The sequence below is a fragment of the Heterocephalus glaber genome, unplaced genomic scaffold, assembly GCF_053883595.1.
Source record: "Heterocephalus glaber isolate CG9 unplaced genomic scaffold, H.glaber_assembly_v1.0 deba00001451, whole genome shotgun sequence".
Lineage (NCBI taxonomy): Eukaryota > Metazoa > Chordata > Mammalia > Rodentia > Bathyergidae > Heterocephalus > Heterocephalus glaber.
The window spans coordinates 5,124,689-5,142,425 of record NW_028258301.1 but is presented as its reverse complement, the minus strand read 5'-3'; the positions used below and the strand labels follow the sequence as shown (position 1 = coordinate 5,142,425).

At 47.7% G+C, this 17,737-nt stretch overlaps 1 long non-coding RNA gene across 3 annotated transcripts in view; it reads left to right on the top strand.

Annotated features, from left to right (window-relative positions):
- Nucleotides 1-13,811, top strand: part of LOC110346614 (uncharacterized) — a 102,112-nt gene extending 88,301 nt beyond the window's left edge. For all 3 annotated transcript variants that reach the window (XR_015452653.1, XR_015452651.1, XR_015452652.1), the window contains exons 3-5: nucleotides 11,191-11,384; nucleotides 11,898-12,049; nucleotides 12,826-13,811. This is a non-coding gene — a long non-coding RNA (uncharacterized LOC110346614). The remainder of the gene's footprint in view (nucleotides 1-11,190; nucleotides 11,385-11,897; nucleotides 12,050-12,825) is intronic.
- Nucleotides 13,812-17,737: the final 3,926 nt, after the last annotated feature.

Sequence of the window (17,737 nt, the reverse complement as noted above, 5' to 3'; positions counted from 1 at the left end):
GGTCAAATTTTGGGGTTAACAGTAGACTGGCTGGTATGGACAGCCATACCAACCCTGACCTCTCCTCTGGAATCCAAACCTTCACGTCCAAGATGCAGAACCAAAGTCTCTACTGGAGCCCTGGCAAAGTCCCCATCTTCCCCACATACTGGCCTGCAGAGGGAGACTGAAGCCCCAGGCTCTGGAGCTACAGGGCAAGTGGAGTGAAGGCAGGTTGGCATATTGTCTCAGTGGGTACAGGGAGTAGCTCAGTCTGTGCCTGTCTGAGTGTGGGCCTTATTTAAGATGCTGCTGTATTTGGATGCATCAAATCTACTTAATCTGTAACCTTAAAGTTCAAATGGCTCTAGGACTTTCTGAGAAGTGGGGCAGGGCTGCTGCCTGGCTACCCCTAATTTCAGCTCCAGAGTCAGAAATATAGGGCACCAAATATGTAGGCCAGTTACATGGGGAAATTGTAAAGGGGAAAGATAAATGTTGGAAAATTAGGCACTGACCCATGGGCTCACTAGTGGGACAGGGAAATCAGAGCCGAGATCATGGAAAATCTATAACCAGTGCAGGCTGTGCTACACCGTCCCAGAAAAGCCGATGGGGGCAGCCATAAAACATGACCCCCTGAGTCAGCCAGGCCAAGCTGCACACTATTTTTAGATGCCAGTATTATTCTAAAACATTCCTCCTCCTTTAAATGCTGCCCTTTGCGCTCATGTACAGCATGATCAGGGTGAGTTGTTTAACTTCCCTGGGCTGCCACATCCCCTTCAGTGGAATGGAATTATCTTTTTCTCTCCTGGACCACGAGCACAGGTCTAGTTGGGTTGAGGAGAAAGCACCTTCGGCTAGAACAACTTAGAACCCTGTGTTTTGATCCCTACCTTCACTTTGTAACCTGCAGGGGAAGGGAAAAGGGTGGGCTTTGGTTTCAGCATGCTAGTTCTCAAACTTTCCTGGCTGTATGACATTGGCAAGCTGATTTAGCTCTGATGTCCATGAAGGCGACTCAGTGGGAGTAGGTGGTCAAGCTCCACCTCATCTTACTCCAGCTTTCCAACCCCTTGCTCCTCTCCCTTAAATCCTTTCTCAGTGGATTGCTTTTCCTCTTCCTCTTGAGTCATCACTCCTTCCTTCTTTCCTTCATTCCACAATGTGTCACTGGACATCGCTCTGGCCCAGGCCATGCACTGGGAAAATCCCCATCCTGGCCCCCACAGGGAAGGCACAGACTGAGAAGGGCAGAACGATCCAGAAACAACCAGCCAGGGGCCAGAAGGCCAGCATGGGGCTCTGGAGGCCAGTGTGGGATGGGATGGGAGTGCTTCCCCCAGGTAGTTTGCCAGACTGGATCCTGAGAAACAAGGCCTCCCAGAAGAAGACACTGGAGCCAGCACCGTATAAGTGGAGAGGAGAGAGAGCCCATAAGTGAATGAAACCAGGCACTTTGGTGTTTCAGGCCCAAGAAGCACACCTCAGGGAGCGGGCTGGAGGATGCTGGAGGCGATTTTAGGGTGAGATCACACTAGCTTAGGAAGTTGTAGTGAGTTTGCATTAACCCTGTTCAAGGACAGTGGGGAGCCACTGAAAAGTTTTAAGCAGAACTTGATAGCCAATTAGCCATCTCCTCTCCCTAGTCTGGCTGTGGGACCATGTGCAGTTTCTCTTCATGTGTTTCATGCCCATTCCAGAGCATGGCATGGACTTTAATTCATCTTCATTTCCACATAGCCTCTGTTTTAACCTCAGACAGTATTTAAAGACCATCTGTGTAAACCCCCATTTCATAGATGGAGAGACAGATTCAAAGTAGGGCAGATTTATGCCCGGGGTGTGGGTTTTCTGAGTCCCAGGCCAGGACTCTGCCCAGCCATGCCCTCCCCTGAGGCCTTGAGTCCTGGGCAGCTGGAGCCTTTGGGGAAGGGATCTTAAGACCCTGTCCCTGTCCCACTTCTTCTCCCAGTCAGTCTCATGAGGGATCCTTTATATCCTGTCTCCTCTCATCTGTTTTAAGGGCAAGTTGCTTGTAAAACGTTAAAATTAAAGTCATTTATAGCTGGGGAGTTTGGAGCAGATTATAAAAATGTGTTTGGGGGTGGGGAGGATGCTCTTTTTCCATTTCTCTTCTGAGAGCTGAGCTGGAATTGACTGGAGCCTTTCGAACTCCCGTGAAACCAATGTCAGCAAAGGTGTCTTGTTGATACCTGTGGGGAGTAGGCTTCACCTGGGCAAGGATTTCTGGGAACTTCTTGGCCTGGGGTGGGAGTGTCTCCCTTGGAAGAGGAGGCTGGGAAGCCTGATTTGGGGGATTTTAGGTCTGCGGCCTCAGGAGCATCTGCAAGGAGTTTCTGAGGAAAAAAGAGGAGACAGTGTGGAGGAAGACAAGGAGAAATCTGAGAGGAGAGATTAGTCCTGGAATGGGAGTTTGGAAGGAAAGAACCTCACAGGGCTGGGTAGGGGGTGCTGGGTGAATGCCGAGTGGTGTTGGGGAAAGTGCTTGAGGCTGGCTGTTGGAATATTTGGTCCAGCCCCTCTGCCAGCTCTGCAGGACTGTGGGCATCTCTGGGCCCCCGCCATCCTTAGATCTAGGCCCTGCATCCTGCAAAGGTCTAACAAAGAAAGGGAAGCTTTTTGGACATCATTGTTATTCTTTCTGAGGGACAGCAGAGAGAGCCTGGCCTTAGTCACCGAAGCTCCCAGGGGGCTGCCTGCTCCGAGGTCTCTTCTACGGGTGCTGTTCAGGACAGGTCACTGACCTGCCCTCCCCTGTGCAGAACCAGCAAGCACAGAGTCATCTCCGAAAGGCTGGGGTGGAGATGGGGCAGAGGTGATGTAGACATTCACATGATAACTCACTCGAAGTCATCCAGGTACTAAGTGGAAGAGGCAGAGCTGGAGCTCAGACTTACAAAGGCCAGATTTCTGGTCACCAGACAATTTGGTCCCTAAGGAATGGACACTGGAGAGCAGTCTGTAGCCACAGGGTTGGCATCACTTAAGAGCGTCAGCTCACACTTCTTGACACCTGTTTGTGCCAGGTACTCTTCCAAGAATGATGAGTAGAGCATGGGATTAGCTCCAGAAGGTGATGCTATCATCACCCCACAATTATGGGGGAATAGAGAGAGGGTAAATGACTTGCTTGGAGCCACACAGCCAGCAGCCAGCAGAGCGGGGATTTTAAACCAGGGAATCTGGCTGTAGATAGCATCTTCTTAAAGCTGCCTATATGCCAATCCCCTGAGGGAATTTCCTAGAAGAAAGTGGCATGTAATGACTGTCCTGTGTTTTCCAGAGATGAGCTCTTTGCAGGGAAGCCGGAGAGCTCTAGGCCTGTACAGGACAGGCAGCAGCTCTGGGTCCCAGCATGAGGCTTCTGGAAATCTCTCCTAGTTCTGGGAGCTCACATGGTCATTGCCAGCTACAAAAATCAGGGTGTCCCCAGCCTCCTCAGCCTCTTCCTGACTGCGTGGCACCATGTCCACCAGGTGTTGAGAGCCAGAAACCTGGGTATAATCTCTGATTCCCAGACCCTTTCTCTCCTCGCCTGTTGCCAACTCATCTGCAAGTCCCTTCAGTTCTGCACCAGAAAAATCTGACTTTGCCTCCACCTCTCCTGGCTTCCTTTGCTGCCACTCTCTTGGCAGCCTTTCAGTTACCCCTTAGCCTCTCACTGAGAGGCCATACAGTGGCCGGAGGGTTTTTCTTAAAATACAAATCAAATTATATTACTCTTCAGTTTAAAAATTCTTTGTTGCACTTAAATAAATTCCAGATTTCTGAACATGGCCTGGAAGATCCTGTAGAATCCTTGCCAGCCTCCCCAGCATCATCCATGTTGTTTTACTCCTCACTCACTAAGCCTCAGCTAGGTTGGTCTCTTTTTCCATTCCTGTCATGTGCCAAATGACTTCCTCCTCTGGGTCTTTACACATGCTCTTCCTTCAGCCTACATCATCTGTCCCTCATCCTGCCTGAGATTATACCTCATCATCATCATCTCCAGAAAGATTTTCTCTAACTACCCTATTGGTGTCCTTGATATCACTTGTAGGACTTGGAATTATTTTAGTTATTTGTCCATTTTTTAAAAGCTCTCTCTCTAGAATGTAGATTCTGTGAAGAGGAGGATGTGTCTGGGTCCTGTTTGAACTGCTGCCACCTAGCACCACCTGACATATGGTGGCTATGCAATAAATACTGTTGGATAAATAAATGGATAAAGACATAAAATCTTAATAACTCAAAGGGCATCTATGGAAGCCAAAGGCTGGTTGTGGACTCTTCTCCTTGCCAATTAACCTTTTGCTTCATCCCCCGAGCTGGTCTCCCTTCTTACCTGCAGCCTCTCTCCTCCCTCACACCCCTTGTGAGGTGGCACATTCACCCACGTTCTCACAACAGTTTTGTCATTCCTAAGGTTTCCAAGCTTCTGTTAGCTTGTTCAGGCTCCATGCCCCATCCTGTCAATGTATTTCTGGAAAAATCCATTCTGTGGTCATGAAATGCAGAGAAGACTATGAGTACCTCAGTCACTCATCCAGCCAAAGAGTTCCTTCTGTGGCTGCAGGGCAATGGTGGGCCTGCGGCTACAGGCGTCAGGGAGCACAGTCATTGTCCTTGCCATCATCGTTATCATGTAATAATGCACACGAGGGACACCTGTTACTGTGTAACTACCACATGGCAGCCTTAATGTGCACTCCTCATCACAGCACCACAGGGCTGGAGAGAGGGTCTCTTCCTATCCTCAGTTGAGCAGTGCCCGCTGGGGGCCTTACGTCATCTCCCAGTGTGGGGACCAGGGAGGGAAGCTGTCTCCCTTCTGCTGGAGAGCAGAGAGCTGGCCTTGAAGGCTGAGTAGTTTTTTTTCCATTAAGTTTATTGGTACATTTTAGGTATAAAATACAGTTACATTTATCATTGGGATCTTGTACCATTACATGAGTATCTTGGTTCTTATTCTTTTCCCCGTCCCTTGCCCACCCTTCCCTATTTGGAAAGACTTTGTTTGCATCTTTTTCCTTTTCTCATATTTTTTCTTTTCCCTTCTTTCCTTTCCCCTACCCCTCCCACTTCCCCTGCACCTTTAGACCTTTTCTTCCTGTTACACAATATCAGTTATACATTTTTAAAATTACAATATCAAGATCTAGGAGACATTACCACAGATTTTACAGAATTTAAAAGGATATAGAAAGCCTATTACAAAAATCTTTTTTGAAATAAATTTGACAACTTCTAAGGAGTACCTTGGAAGACAAATTAATGAAACTAACTCTGGAGGAAATATAAAATTTGAATAGCACTTATTAAAGAAAGTATACTCCTAGCTTGAAAACCTACCTATAAGACAACAGGCTCATATACATTTTAACTGTTAAATTATATCAAACAATTAAAGCAGAAAAAAGAAGGAACACTTCTCCCCTCATTTTAGGAAATCAACATTGTGCTAATACTAAAATTGGATAAAGATAATAGAAGAAGAAAGTACGAACATAGATGGAAATTTGTTTAACAAAACAAACTATTAGAAGTCAGATTTGCCAGTACGTAGAAAGTGGTTTTGTTATAGGGATGGAAGTGTTGGTTTAGCATTGGGAGATCCACTCCCAAAAGTCATCATTTTAACAGAGGAAAGGAAAAAGCCATATGATCCTGTCACTAGTTGGAGAAAAAGTATTGGACTAAATTCTACAGCTGTTCATGGTAAAAGCTATCAGGAGACTAGAAGTAGAGCAGAAACTTCTCAACAGATTAAAGACATGTACTCCATACTTCCAGTGAGAACGCCTTATATGAATGGAGAAGATATAATGCTTTCTCCTTAAGGTGGGGAACAAGGGCAGATATGCTTATTCTTTATCTGTCCATTAAACCTTGAAACCTAGGCCCAACCAGAATAGTCTGGCAATAATATGACACAATTAGGATAGGATTGTCAAGGTAGAAGCAAAATCTTTATATGTAGATGAAATGATCATCTGCAAAGAAAATACTAAGAAATCTCTAGGAGCCCCTAGAACTTGTATTTGAATTTAGCAGGATTAGAAAACACAAGGTATATATAAAAATTCAGGTCTGTGCATACTTGCTATAAATGAAGAATTGGATATTGAAATTTAAAAGTTATGTAGGAGTACAAAGGGCCTAGAAAAGTTAAAAAAAATAGTGTTGGGGGCTGGGGATTTAGCTCAGCGGTTTCACCACCTGCTGAGCAAGCGCAAGGACCGGAGTTCGATCCCCGGTACCAAAAAAAAAAAAAAAGTGTTGGAAGATGTTTAGTACCTAATTTTAAGACTTCTTCTAAAGTTACAGTAATCAAGGCAGTGTTGGTGTAAGGAAAGACATATAGATCATTGGAATAAAACAGAGAATCTAGAAATAGAACCACACATATATGGTCCACTGAGTTTTGAAAGATTATTTAACATTAGCATTTTATAGAATATAAACTCAATTCAAGAGTCGAGGAAGAAATAGTGTTTTTAGCAAACGGCACTAGAACACCTGGTATCCGTATATAAAAAGTTTACCCTCAACCCTTTATTTCCATATATTAAAATAATTTGAAGGGATCTATGAACCTAAATATGAAAGCCTAAAAGTATAAAACTTTAAGAAGAAATTATAAGGGAAAATTTTTATGAATTTAAGGTAGGCAAGAACTACCTAGAATACAAAAAACATGATGTATAAAAGAAAAAAATTGATAAATGAGATTCCATCAAAATTTAAAACTTTAAATGACATCATTAAAATGAAAAGTAGTCCTTAAATAGACCATATTTACAATGCATTTAACCTATTACCAGAATATATAAAGAACTCGTACAGTTCATTAATAGACAACCCAATTAAAAAGTAGACATAAGAAGATGATAAATATCCAGTATAGCACAAGGAAAGGTGTGCAACTTTAGAATCAGAAAAATAATAATCAGTACAATAACAAGATTGAATTATACACTCATTAGGGAGATGAAGTTAAAAGTTTTAAAAGCCTTGTCATGACTTTTTCTTTTTGTTGGATTCTCCCCCTTTGCATTTAATTTGTCATTCTGCTGGGTTTCCTGGGTTTGTGATCCTCATTGCCTTTTCCTAGGATATTGTCTAAAATTTTTTGGAGGGCTGGTTTGGTATTCATGAAGTTCCTAAGGTGCTCTTTGTCATGAAAGTATCTTATTTCTCCATCAATTTTGAAAGACAGTTTTGCAGGGTACATCAATCTGGGTTGGAGGCTGTTTTCCTTTAGGGCTTGAAATACGTCACTCTACGCTCTTCTTGCCTTGAGGGTTTGCACTGAGAAGTCTTCTGATGGGCTTTCCTTTGTAGGTGATTTGTTTCTTTTCTCTAACTGCTTGTAGAATTTTATTCTTCTGTTGGATTTCTGGAATCCTAACTATTATATGCCTATGTGTAGATATTTTTTGATCAAGGCTAGCCGGAGTCCTATATGCCTCACTTATCTGTATGTGAAGTTCTTTTCCCCTCCTTCAGAAGTTTTCTGCCATCACTTCTGTGAACAGTTTTTTTTTTTATGTCATCTGCACTCTCTCCTGTTTCTTCATTGACTCCAATCAGTCTTATGTTATTCTTCTTTGCATCGTCTAAGAGCTGCTGGATTGATTTCTCATGTTCCCTTACCATTTTAAAGCGATTTTTCTTTTCCTGGTCACTAATTGCAATCTTATCTTCTATATCTGAAATTCTATCCTCACATTGGTTCATTCTGCTGTGCAGACTTTCAATGGAGTTTTTATTCTCCTAGAAATCTGTTTGCATCTGTTTTATGGATTCCATTTGTTTCCTATGTTGGGATTCCATTATGTTCCCCAGATCCTCTATTTTTTTTTATCTGTGTCCTCTCTAGATTTATTAATCATGTCTTGCACTATGAGCACAATCTTTGCTGTTATCTGAGTAATTATTTCTGATTTCATTTTCCCCAGATCCTCTTTTGTTGCCAGTTCAGAGAGTCTAGGTGGTTGAGTATCAGATTGTTCCATCTCCTTTCCCTTTGGGGTTGCTGTAGGTGACCCAGAAGTCTGTTTTGAGGCTTGTTTACGTGTCTTCTCATTTCAACGGGGAGGAGGGTGCTTCTGGCACCCAAGTGGCTCACCTTCTGTGCCCTAGGAGCATGGGATGGCAGCGGGGGAGCTTCCTTCCAGGTACTGGGACCAGCTCACCTTCTCTGCCCTAGGAGCATGGGATGGCGGTGGGCAAGCTTCCTTTCAGGTACTGGGACCGGCTCACCTTCCCAGTTACTCCTTCTGATCTTGTGTTTTCTCCTCTGGGAAAAAAAGATAACAGTGCCTGCCTGTAGGGTATGTGAAGGTGGAAGGATGAGTTGTGGGCTCCGTGTTAGCTATGACCCTTTCGAATCCATCTCCTTTTCACAGATAGGGAAAGTGAGGCCCAGAGATGTGTAATAAAGTTCAAGTTCACCCACTGCGGATGCTGAGGGAGAACTTCAAGACTGAGTAGTTTGCATTTGTGGACATGAGGGCACACAGGCAGTGAGAACAGCAAGTAGAAAGGCTGAGAAGGGAGGGAATAGTTAGTGGTGGCAGGAGGTGCAGGGCCGGGGATCCCAGCAGGAGGCAGGGCCAGGTGTGCACTGCCATTTCCATGGTCACACTGATAGCACCAGCAGGGAGCTCTGGCAGTGAGTGGCTTTGAACTTGGAAACTGGGGTCAGGGAGCCTGGTGAGGTTGGGTTCTTAGTTCCAAGGCTCTTGCAGCAGTGACTTTGAGGGCAAGTGGAGGGACACCCTCCTGCCTCCAGCCCTTCCCAGGATTAGCTGACAGGAGTCTTTTCAGGGTGACAGTATGAGGTGAGAAAAGGCAGGCACTCTGGCATGGTGGCACATGAGGGTGACATGAATGATTCCGGTACGTGTGCGCATGTGTACATGATGTGGGTCCGTGGGGAGTGTGCCCATCTATGACGCATGGGGTGCATGCATGTGCACGTGTGTGTGGGCTTGCACATTTGTAGGGCTGTGCTGCATGTGGGCTCTGCAAGCATGGGCCAGTGTGCCTCAGCAGGGATTGTGTGACTGTGTGTGGTGTGTGGGCTGTGGGTGTGCAGCCGCCCTGTGCACATGCGCTGCCCTCAGCTGGTGTTAAACACTCCTTGGATTGCTCACTAGGTAAACATTCAATAATGTAATTTGGAAACCCCGTCCCCAGGGCCCCACTGTGTGGCCAGGCAGCTGGCGGGTGGTGGCCGGATTAAGATATTAGCGAATTAATGCCATATCAAAGCTCAGCACCCTCAGCTGTGGGAGTGTCTGCTGACAGACCCAAGTGCCCAGGGCTTCAGGGCTAGAGTGCCCACTGCATCTCTTTGAATCACAAGGAGGCCTTGTGTTGAGAGCCTGCTCTGAGAGCTGCAGAGCTCTGCAGACATGAGCTCATGCCTGTTGGTCCCTTGGGGAGGAGGTGGGTGGCCTGCCTGACCACCAGGCCTCATCCCACCACAGGGGCCAGGCCACAGGAGAAGTGGAAGCTTGCCTTCAGGTCTGAGGTGTCTTTTGACTTGCCCAAAGTAGGCACTTATGTGTTTGTTGAATGAACAAATGACTGAATCTCTTTCCAAGGACTTTCTTGAAATTCCTCAATAGTATGAGCCAAGTTCCTCTTATCTTGATATTGCTAGTACTTGGTATGTAGCCAGTGCTCAATTATTGTGTGCTAGGTAGGCACACTGCTATCAGAGACAGGGAGACTGGGCTGGAAGTCCGGAAACCCAAATGGGAGACCTGATTTTTGCCTCTTATCTGCTAGGTGGTCCTGGGCAAGGCCCTTTACCTGTCTGAGGACCTCAGTTCACCACGGAGTGCACAATGATCTTGATTCTAGCTTCTAGTGCCAAACTGCACAGGTCTCTAGGTGTGCATGTGGCTGACTCCTTTCCTCCAGTGACTGAGTTGAGGAGAGTTTAGAATAGTGATGCAGATTCCTGAGAGAAAGTGGTTGGGCCTGACCAGTGTGGAGATTTCTGCCCAGAGAAGGGCAGGAAGAAGGGTGGAGGAGCACAGGGCTTGCAAACATGACTGTGGCTGTCTGAGGCTGGGGCCACCTCAAAGACAAGTCAGCCCCAAGACAAGAATATCCATTCTATAGCTGTGCACAGTGCAGCTCAGAGAGGAGAAGGGGATCCTTACAGTGCCCCAGAAAAGGCTGAGACCAGGACCATCCCCAGCTGAGGGAATCAGCATCTGAGGGCAGCAGCTTTTCTTATGCATGAATAAGGGAGAGAATGAGAGAATGAGGCAGGAGTTGGTGATAAACTTGCCCCTTTATCCATTTACCCAGGTCTGGTAGGGCCTAGGAGGTGGGGAAGCATTTCTGACAATTTAGGCTGCTCAATTATGCCTCGTATCATCAGTGGTAACATCAATAGTAGGATTCATGTTGGTAAAAAGAAAAACTACCTCTGATGAAGTCTCCTTGCATGCCAGGTGCGGTGTTACATGCTCTGTACATTTTATCTTATTTGTTCCCATAAAGCCCTTCTCATAAATATCTCAGAAGGAAACCATTATTAGCCTGGGTTACAGTGCTAGGAAGCCAAGGAGCCTGAATGTAGTCCAGACTTCTCTCCCACCAGGCACAACTGTGATTCCCTTGAGGGACAGAGCTCCCTACCTCTGAGGAGCAGAGGAGAGGCTGGCAGACCCATCAAGAGGGATGTGGAGGGGTCCTGGCTTTGGGGACAGGAGGTATGGGGGACAGTATCAGACCTGATGACCATGAATCAGTTGTTCTTTTCCTGGGAGTATCTTTGACTTCTGTGGATCTATATTCTATCTAAGAAGCAAGGAGTTTGAGGTTTATGTTGATATCTGCTAGATGTCATGATCCTCTGACCTTGAAGGGGGCCACTGATAAAAATGAGAAAATTGTCGCAGAGGCTCATGTCTACTTTCCAGCCCAAGGAGGAGTTGTGTCCAATAGTAAATGAGGGACAGAATGGAAAGCGTACCCACTCTGCCTCTGAGATCCTTGATTCTTGGAATCCTAGGTTATCTAGGTTGGGGAGGGGGCTGTTCCTTGGAGCTTACTAGCTTGAGGTTTGTCCTTTAGTTAATGGAAGTTAGGCTAGGATTGCTTCTTTAAGTCTTTCCTTCTACTCATCTCAACTCATTTTAGCAATACAATGGTCTTCAACTTATCTCCTTTCAGCATGGCAGTAATCTAACTCAACAATTCAACCCAACCCAAACCAAACAGAGCCAACAGCTCTCAACCCAAACCAGCTGCTCAGATTTGACTCAACTAACTCAACTCATCACAACTCAGCTCCAAGAAGGAGAAGCTGATGTATGGATTCAAGAACACTTGCTTGGGGGCAGTAAGAACAGCGTGCAATGAGCTGGGTGAGCCTCGCTACCATAGGACATTGGGACAGGAAGCACCAAGAGGGTGCAGGCTGGGATGGACCTGGGAGCTCTCACTGTTACAGTGTTGTGCTGGGTTGGGAGGCAGCTCTGTCCACCTTCCCTACCTGCCTGCATCCTGGCTGATGCTGTGAGCTCCTCACAAAGGCTTAGCTCCCCAGAGGGAGGAGAACCTCATAGCTCTGCTCAAGAGATCTGGCTCATCTTTCTAGCTCCTTGCTGGATTCTTCTGTCTCCTGAGGAGAATTCTGGAGGAGGCCCAGCTGTACCTCTACACACATATAGGCTCTCATGGGGGAGCCACTGAGGTTCCCCACAGCGCAACAGAATTTGGAATAAGAGGTTGGCTTCTTTAGCCATGAGCTCCAGAAAGGCAGGGGAACAAGCTGGAGATCCCCAACTTAGTATGCATGGCTTCTACACTGGCCCTGCTATTATTGGATGGCTTGTTTCTAAAAACTGGTTTGCTAACTAAACATTAATGGGTTCTAGATTGGCTGGCCTCTCCTTCTGGAGTTGAATTCCAGGTTCTCACCTTGAATGAAGAATTGAATGAAACAAGCAAAAAGCAGTGGCCAAGTTTATTCAAGAAAGCAAAAATGAAGAGTGGGAGAGAAACTGGCTCTCCAGTGAGCTTGGACTGAGTAAGTAGAAAAAGGGTGAGAGCAAAGATAAAAGTACACACTGCATCTAGAAATACCACATGGGCTATCACGGAAACTTATGGTAGCACCAGCTCCTTGTAGCTGCCTTTCTTTTATACTGTCCAAATCTCGAGGAAACCCACGAGAACTTCTACATCTGGGTCCTGAGAGGTGGTGTAGCGATCTCACACCTTGGGCTGATACCAGGTCTAGGCCATCCTATTGAAAACCTCTTGAGTTCTCAAGAGAAGTTCACATGCAAGGATTTGGGAACTGTTCTGTGCATGTGTCCGGGATCTTGTAGTTAACAGGTCAAGCCTACTTCCCCAGTCAGCTTTTGCTAACCCTAATCTCCTAGCTCATAGCTACTTGTTAGCCCTGAGTGTGGCTAGGACAGGGCACTTTGTCTCTCTGAACCTTAGTCTCCACGTATGGCAAATGGAGATCTTTAGTCAGGCATGACGATGCATACTGTAATCCCAGCACTCTGGGAAGCTGAGGCAGGAGGATTGCAAGTTTGAGCCCAGCCTGGATAACTTAGCAACTTAGTGTGATAGTTAACTGATTGTATCAACTTGAGTAAGAAATCCCAACTAAATTAGATCAACATAGTTCTGGGTGTGGCTGAGGGGATTCACTGAAGACGGAAGATCCACTCTCAGTAGCCTTGTCACCAGAAAGAAATAAAAAGGAAACGAAGAAGGAAGGCTTACTTCTGTTTCTCTGGGGGAGCTGCAGTTTTCACCTCCACCTTGGATTTGTCTCTTGGCTTCCAGCACAGACCCTTCAGTCTTCTGATATGGACTGGCACTGCATTGCAAGACACTACCGTGAGCTTCAGGCCTGTGACTGGGTCCTTCAGATCTCCAACCTACAGACAGCCATCTTGCTCTTTTCCTCACCTGACTCTGTGGGCGGCCATTTTAAGCCAATCTTATAAATTCTTATATATTTCTATATTTTGTATTAAATCTGTTTCTTTAATAAGCACTGACACACTTAGCAAGACCCTATTCCAAAAAAATGAATGAATGAAAGGTTGTGGATATAGCTCAGTGTAAAGTCCCTAGGTTTACTCTCGAGGCTCCAGAAAAAAAGAAAAAGGAAGTACAAAAGAGGAAGAGGAGGAGGTGGAAGAGAAGAAGGAGCTGTCCCATACTGTTGTGAATGTCTAAGGAGGTAACTTGAATTTGGCATAGAACCTGGCATCCAGCAACTTGTGACAAACAGCAGAGCCCCTACCCATTTGTACCCAGCAGCCAGTAGGGAGACCTGGCCCTGGGGCAGAGGAGACAAACCACCTGGGTGAGCAACTGCTCTGCTGTTTATTCCAACCACCAGATCTTGGGGATATTACATCCGCCTGTTCCAGAGTTTCAGTTTCCTAAATGCAGAAAATTCAGCATTTGTCTTGTAGCCCTGATAGGAAAGTAACACAGATCCTGGCACTTAGTAAACATTCAATAAATGCTCGCGTTATTACTGACCTCCTCCCATTCTACATGTCCACTGGAAAAACAAAACAGCTGGTCTTCCTTGATTCCAGGTTTCCACTCCCCAACCTGTTGAGTGGGCATGGCCAACATGCTCTTAACTGTCTGATTGCTAGGTCACACTGGCCACAAGCCAAAGGTTCAAGTAAAGGCAAAGGGCCATGGGGCTGGGGAACACTTTGCAGTCTGCTGGGGAGAACTCCAGAGCACCCTCTGAGTCACAGACCCCACAGGGCCCGGGCGCCCCTCCACCCTTCCTTTCTGCCTTCCCTGGGAGCTGCCATGGGAACCTTCAAGCCCAGGCGCAGCAGCTTGTGATAAATATGCATGAACAGGCTGTGGCTGTGGCCCCTCCTCAGGTCCATTTGGGGCACCTCAGTGAGCTAATTGAGGGTGGCCATTGTACCTGCACTCCCAGCGCCTGGGCCCATTTTCACATTCAAGTGCCTGGCCTCAGTTTAAAGTGGCCGAGTGGCGGGTGCTATTTTATTCAACAAAAGCCCCTTGAGTGGATGGACGGAGAACTCTGTGGGTCGGCCCATTGCCTGAGTCCGTTCCTGTCCCGGGCTGGGGGGTGGGGTGGGCACAGAGACCACCTGATTGCAATTGAGGCCCAGGCAGCCCAATGGGCACAATGGATGCTCAAGAGGTCCGTTCAACCGCTGGGATGAATAGCAGGATGCTTTCCCTTCCACTCCCATTAGGAGCTGGTATAATTTTCCTGAACGGGGGTGGGGTGGGCTCTCCAGGATGAGAAAGAGAAAGGGATAAAGCTAGAGGCCCTTTGAAACCCATCCCAAAGGCTCTGCTCCACTGCGGGGGTGGGAGGGAATATGCACTTGGCTTGATGATGCACAAGTGGCCTTTGTGAAGGGCGGGAAGCCCTGGGGACCCTGAGGGAGGGGTAGAATATAGTGAGGACTTGGGGTGTCTCACCCCACCCTTGGCTCCCATCAGGAGAGGGCTCTGAGTTAGAATACAAAGAGGAAGAGACCAGCACCCCTCAGAACACCCACACGCACGCACATGCACGCGCACACACACACTCTGTAGCAGCTTCTTTCAGTGTTCAATTGCAGGGGCTAAAGTCTGGGGTGGCCCGTGGCAGTCTGGATGTCCTAGCTGTGAAATGTCACTGGCAAGGAGGAGCAGACAGAAAGTGAGGGAGCATGCCCCACTCTTACCCCATCCCCTGTCAAAGCACCCAAGTGCAGAGAGGGAGCAAAGCCAGCACCCTAGCACCTTGATGCTTCACGAATCTCACAAGCCCATAGGGAAAGAATCTGTCCTCCACTTGAGTGATGGGAGGCAGAGCTCAGAAAGTGGAATCCACCTGTTCAAGAGCAGGTATCAAAGGTGGCCAGGCACAGTGAGAAGATGTGGGCATTGGTTCTGACTGTAGACCCAGCTGGTGGAGGTCAGAGCTGTGAAAAACTGTGCCGAGCGTCCGAGGAAATCAGAAGTGGAGGTGGCTAGGAAGAGCACCGCAGGGGAGCTGGGGTGAGCAGTGCCCCAGAAGCCAAGTGAAGAGACAGTTGCAAGGGAGGAAGTGAGCAGCAGGGCCACATGCAGCAGAAGTACAGGCCAGACGAGCGCAAAGTGCCCACAGGGTCTGTGCAGGTCCCCAGAGGCCTTGGTGAGCACCAGTGTCTAGCAGCCGATGCCCAGGGTTCGAGCCAGACCCAAGAGTGCTGTGGAGCAGGTGGGCTGTGAGAGGCTTGAGAAGCGCTGTGAGACACGAGCCAGAACAGAAGGGCCTGTGGGTTGGGTGGGTGGGGGATTTGAATCTGCTTGGAGGCAGGAGAGCAGCTGCTCTGCTCTGGGGCTTTTGGTCAGACAAGACATTTGGATCAGCTGAATAGTTAGGAGCTCAGAGTCAGGCTGTGCAAATCCGGGCCTCGGGGCTGACATTCCCCAGCATGAACCCCAGGAGACAATGCTCAGAGCCTTCTCTTCTGAAGCTCCAGCCTAGTGCAGCCATAAATCAGTTCAAGCCCTGAGAGCAGTGCCCACACTCAGGAGAAGTTCACTGTCTTGTTGTCTGACTTTTACTATGATTTTCTACACACCAACCAGACCTGCTGCCAGGCTGGACTGGCTGAGTCCCCACTTCCTTCTTCCTTGGCTTGGGCCCCTTTTGTGCCCCTCTTTCCCAAGGTGAGCAGGAATTCCTGTCTCACGCAGCTGCTCACCCCAGTCCAGTGCTGCCAGGGTCCCCATCCTTCTCATCCGTTCTCTCTTTCATCATAACCTCCACATAACACGAGATCTTTACCTCTCCCCATTTCATGGATTCGGACACTGAGGCTTAGACAGTGACATGATTTGCCCAAAGCCACAGAGTGACATCTGGTGAAACCAGGAGTAGAGTCTGTCTGGGGTGCTCTAACCCCTGTTTTGTTCTCTTCTGGGCCTGGTAGAGGAGACACCGTCTGAGGGCTACTCCACCCCACCTACCTGTCTTTCATGAGAACAAGGCCAAAGCAGAGCAGAGCCAAGGCAGAGATGGCAAAGAGCTGGGGAGGCTTCCAGGAGGAGGCAGCTTGTGGGGCCTGGTTTAGAATGGCATTCTCACCCATATGGGTAGAAAGAGAAGGAAGTAACTGATGACGGAGAAGTGAAGGACCAGATGGGAGAGGACCATTGGGTAGGGTGGGCCTGGGGATCACATACATGGCACCCAGGCCCTGATGGGAAATTTCAGCTTGGCATGGTCGGGCCTCTTTCCTGTCTGGCACTGTACCATCCTCTCTTGCCCCGTCACCCTCCTTCCTCTTCCCCCTATTCCTTTGTTCATCCAGCCACTGTACCAAGTCCTGTACCGGGCTTTTGCCACAAAGATACAAACACTACTCTTAAGGGTTTCACAGTCTGGGGATGATGCTGTGGGTGTGTCGTAGAAAAGGACATCAATAGACCATCACTATTCAAGGTCATATATTTGATTGCCTCTAGGAATAGGGAGCTCACCATCTTGTGAGTTCACCTTACTTTCTACTTCTTTCTTTGGCAGAAGCATATCCCAAGGTCTAGAGATGGTATATGGTTGGCTTTGCCAAGAATACACAGCACCTTTATGTCAGGACCTGGCCTCTTCTTGTGATCCTTTGAGCTGAGCCCAGGTCAGCTCCTTCTGTAATGACTCATCTCTGGCCAGGTTAAAGGATTACACCTGAGTGAGGCCACAGTGGTGCTTCATGGAGCTGCCTCATGTGGCTGGCTGCCCATACCCTGGCCCCTTATATCCAGGGAGGTAGAAGAAAAAGGCCTGGCTCCCACTCTGTTCCTTCATCTGCCCTCCCTTGGGGTCCTCACTGCTGAGTCCTTGTGTGAGGTAGGGCTGCCACAGCCCTTGCTCCATCTGCCAAGGGTTTGGTGAATACCATAGTTACTTTTCTTGTTGCTGAGACAAAATATCCAACACTCAAAAGAGGAAAGGTTTATTTCAGCTCACAGTTTGATGCTGTCCAGTCCATAGTCAGCTGGCACCAAGGCAGGGAGGGATGCCAGAGGGGGCATCACAGAGGAGAAACAGTTCATGGCAAAGCAGGGCAGGCAGAAGGCAGCAAAGTAGCCAAGTAGCAAGCAATAGCAGCAGCCCTCTTTCTGTCCCATATGTTCCATCTAAGCTCCCCACCCTTAGGATGTGTAGCACTCACACTCAGGGTAGGGCACCCTTAATCCTAGCATTACACCATTAAATCCTAGTATCACATCCTTAATCCCAGCATCACCCACCCTACTCCAGCCACCTTCGAAACGTCCTATATATGACCACATGAGGCTTTAGGGGACATCAAGATATAAGCCATAACAGTGGGCTCTATCTAACTCCATCTCTGACAACTTCCTAGGAAGAGAGCAGCCCACTTGCAGGGTCTGTGCCTCCCTGCCCAGGTGGTACCATTCCTCTCCTCTATGTCCTGTACTTAATGCCACGTTACACAGAGGGAACCAAAACATCCAGGTACACATGCTGTCCCTGACCCCTGGATTTGCAGCTGGATACCAATGAATCTGGAGCTAGTGGCACAGAGATGGAGGTGGGGAAGGTTCAGCCCAGCAGGAGTGGACAGCTGTCCGGATTTGGCTGCTTCTGGGGACTGATCTTGGCCGTGGTTCTGCCTCTTCACTTTCCTCTGGCTCTGCTTATTTGGTTCTTCCTTATTCCCCTTAGTTCTATGGGCCAGGCAGC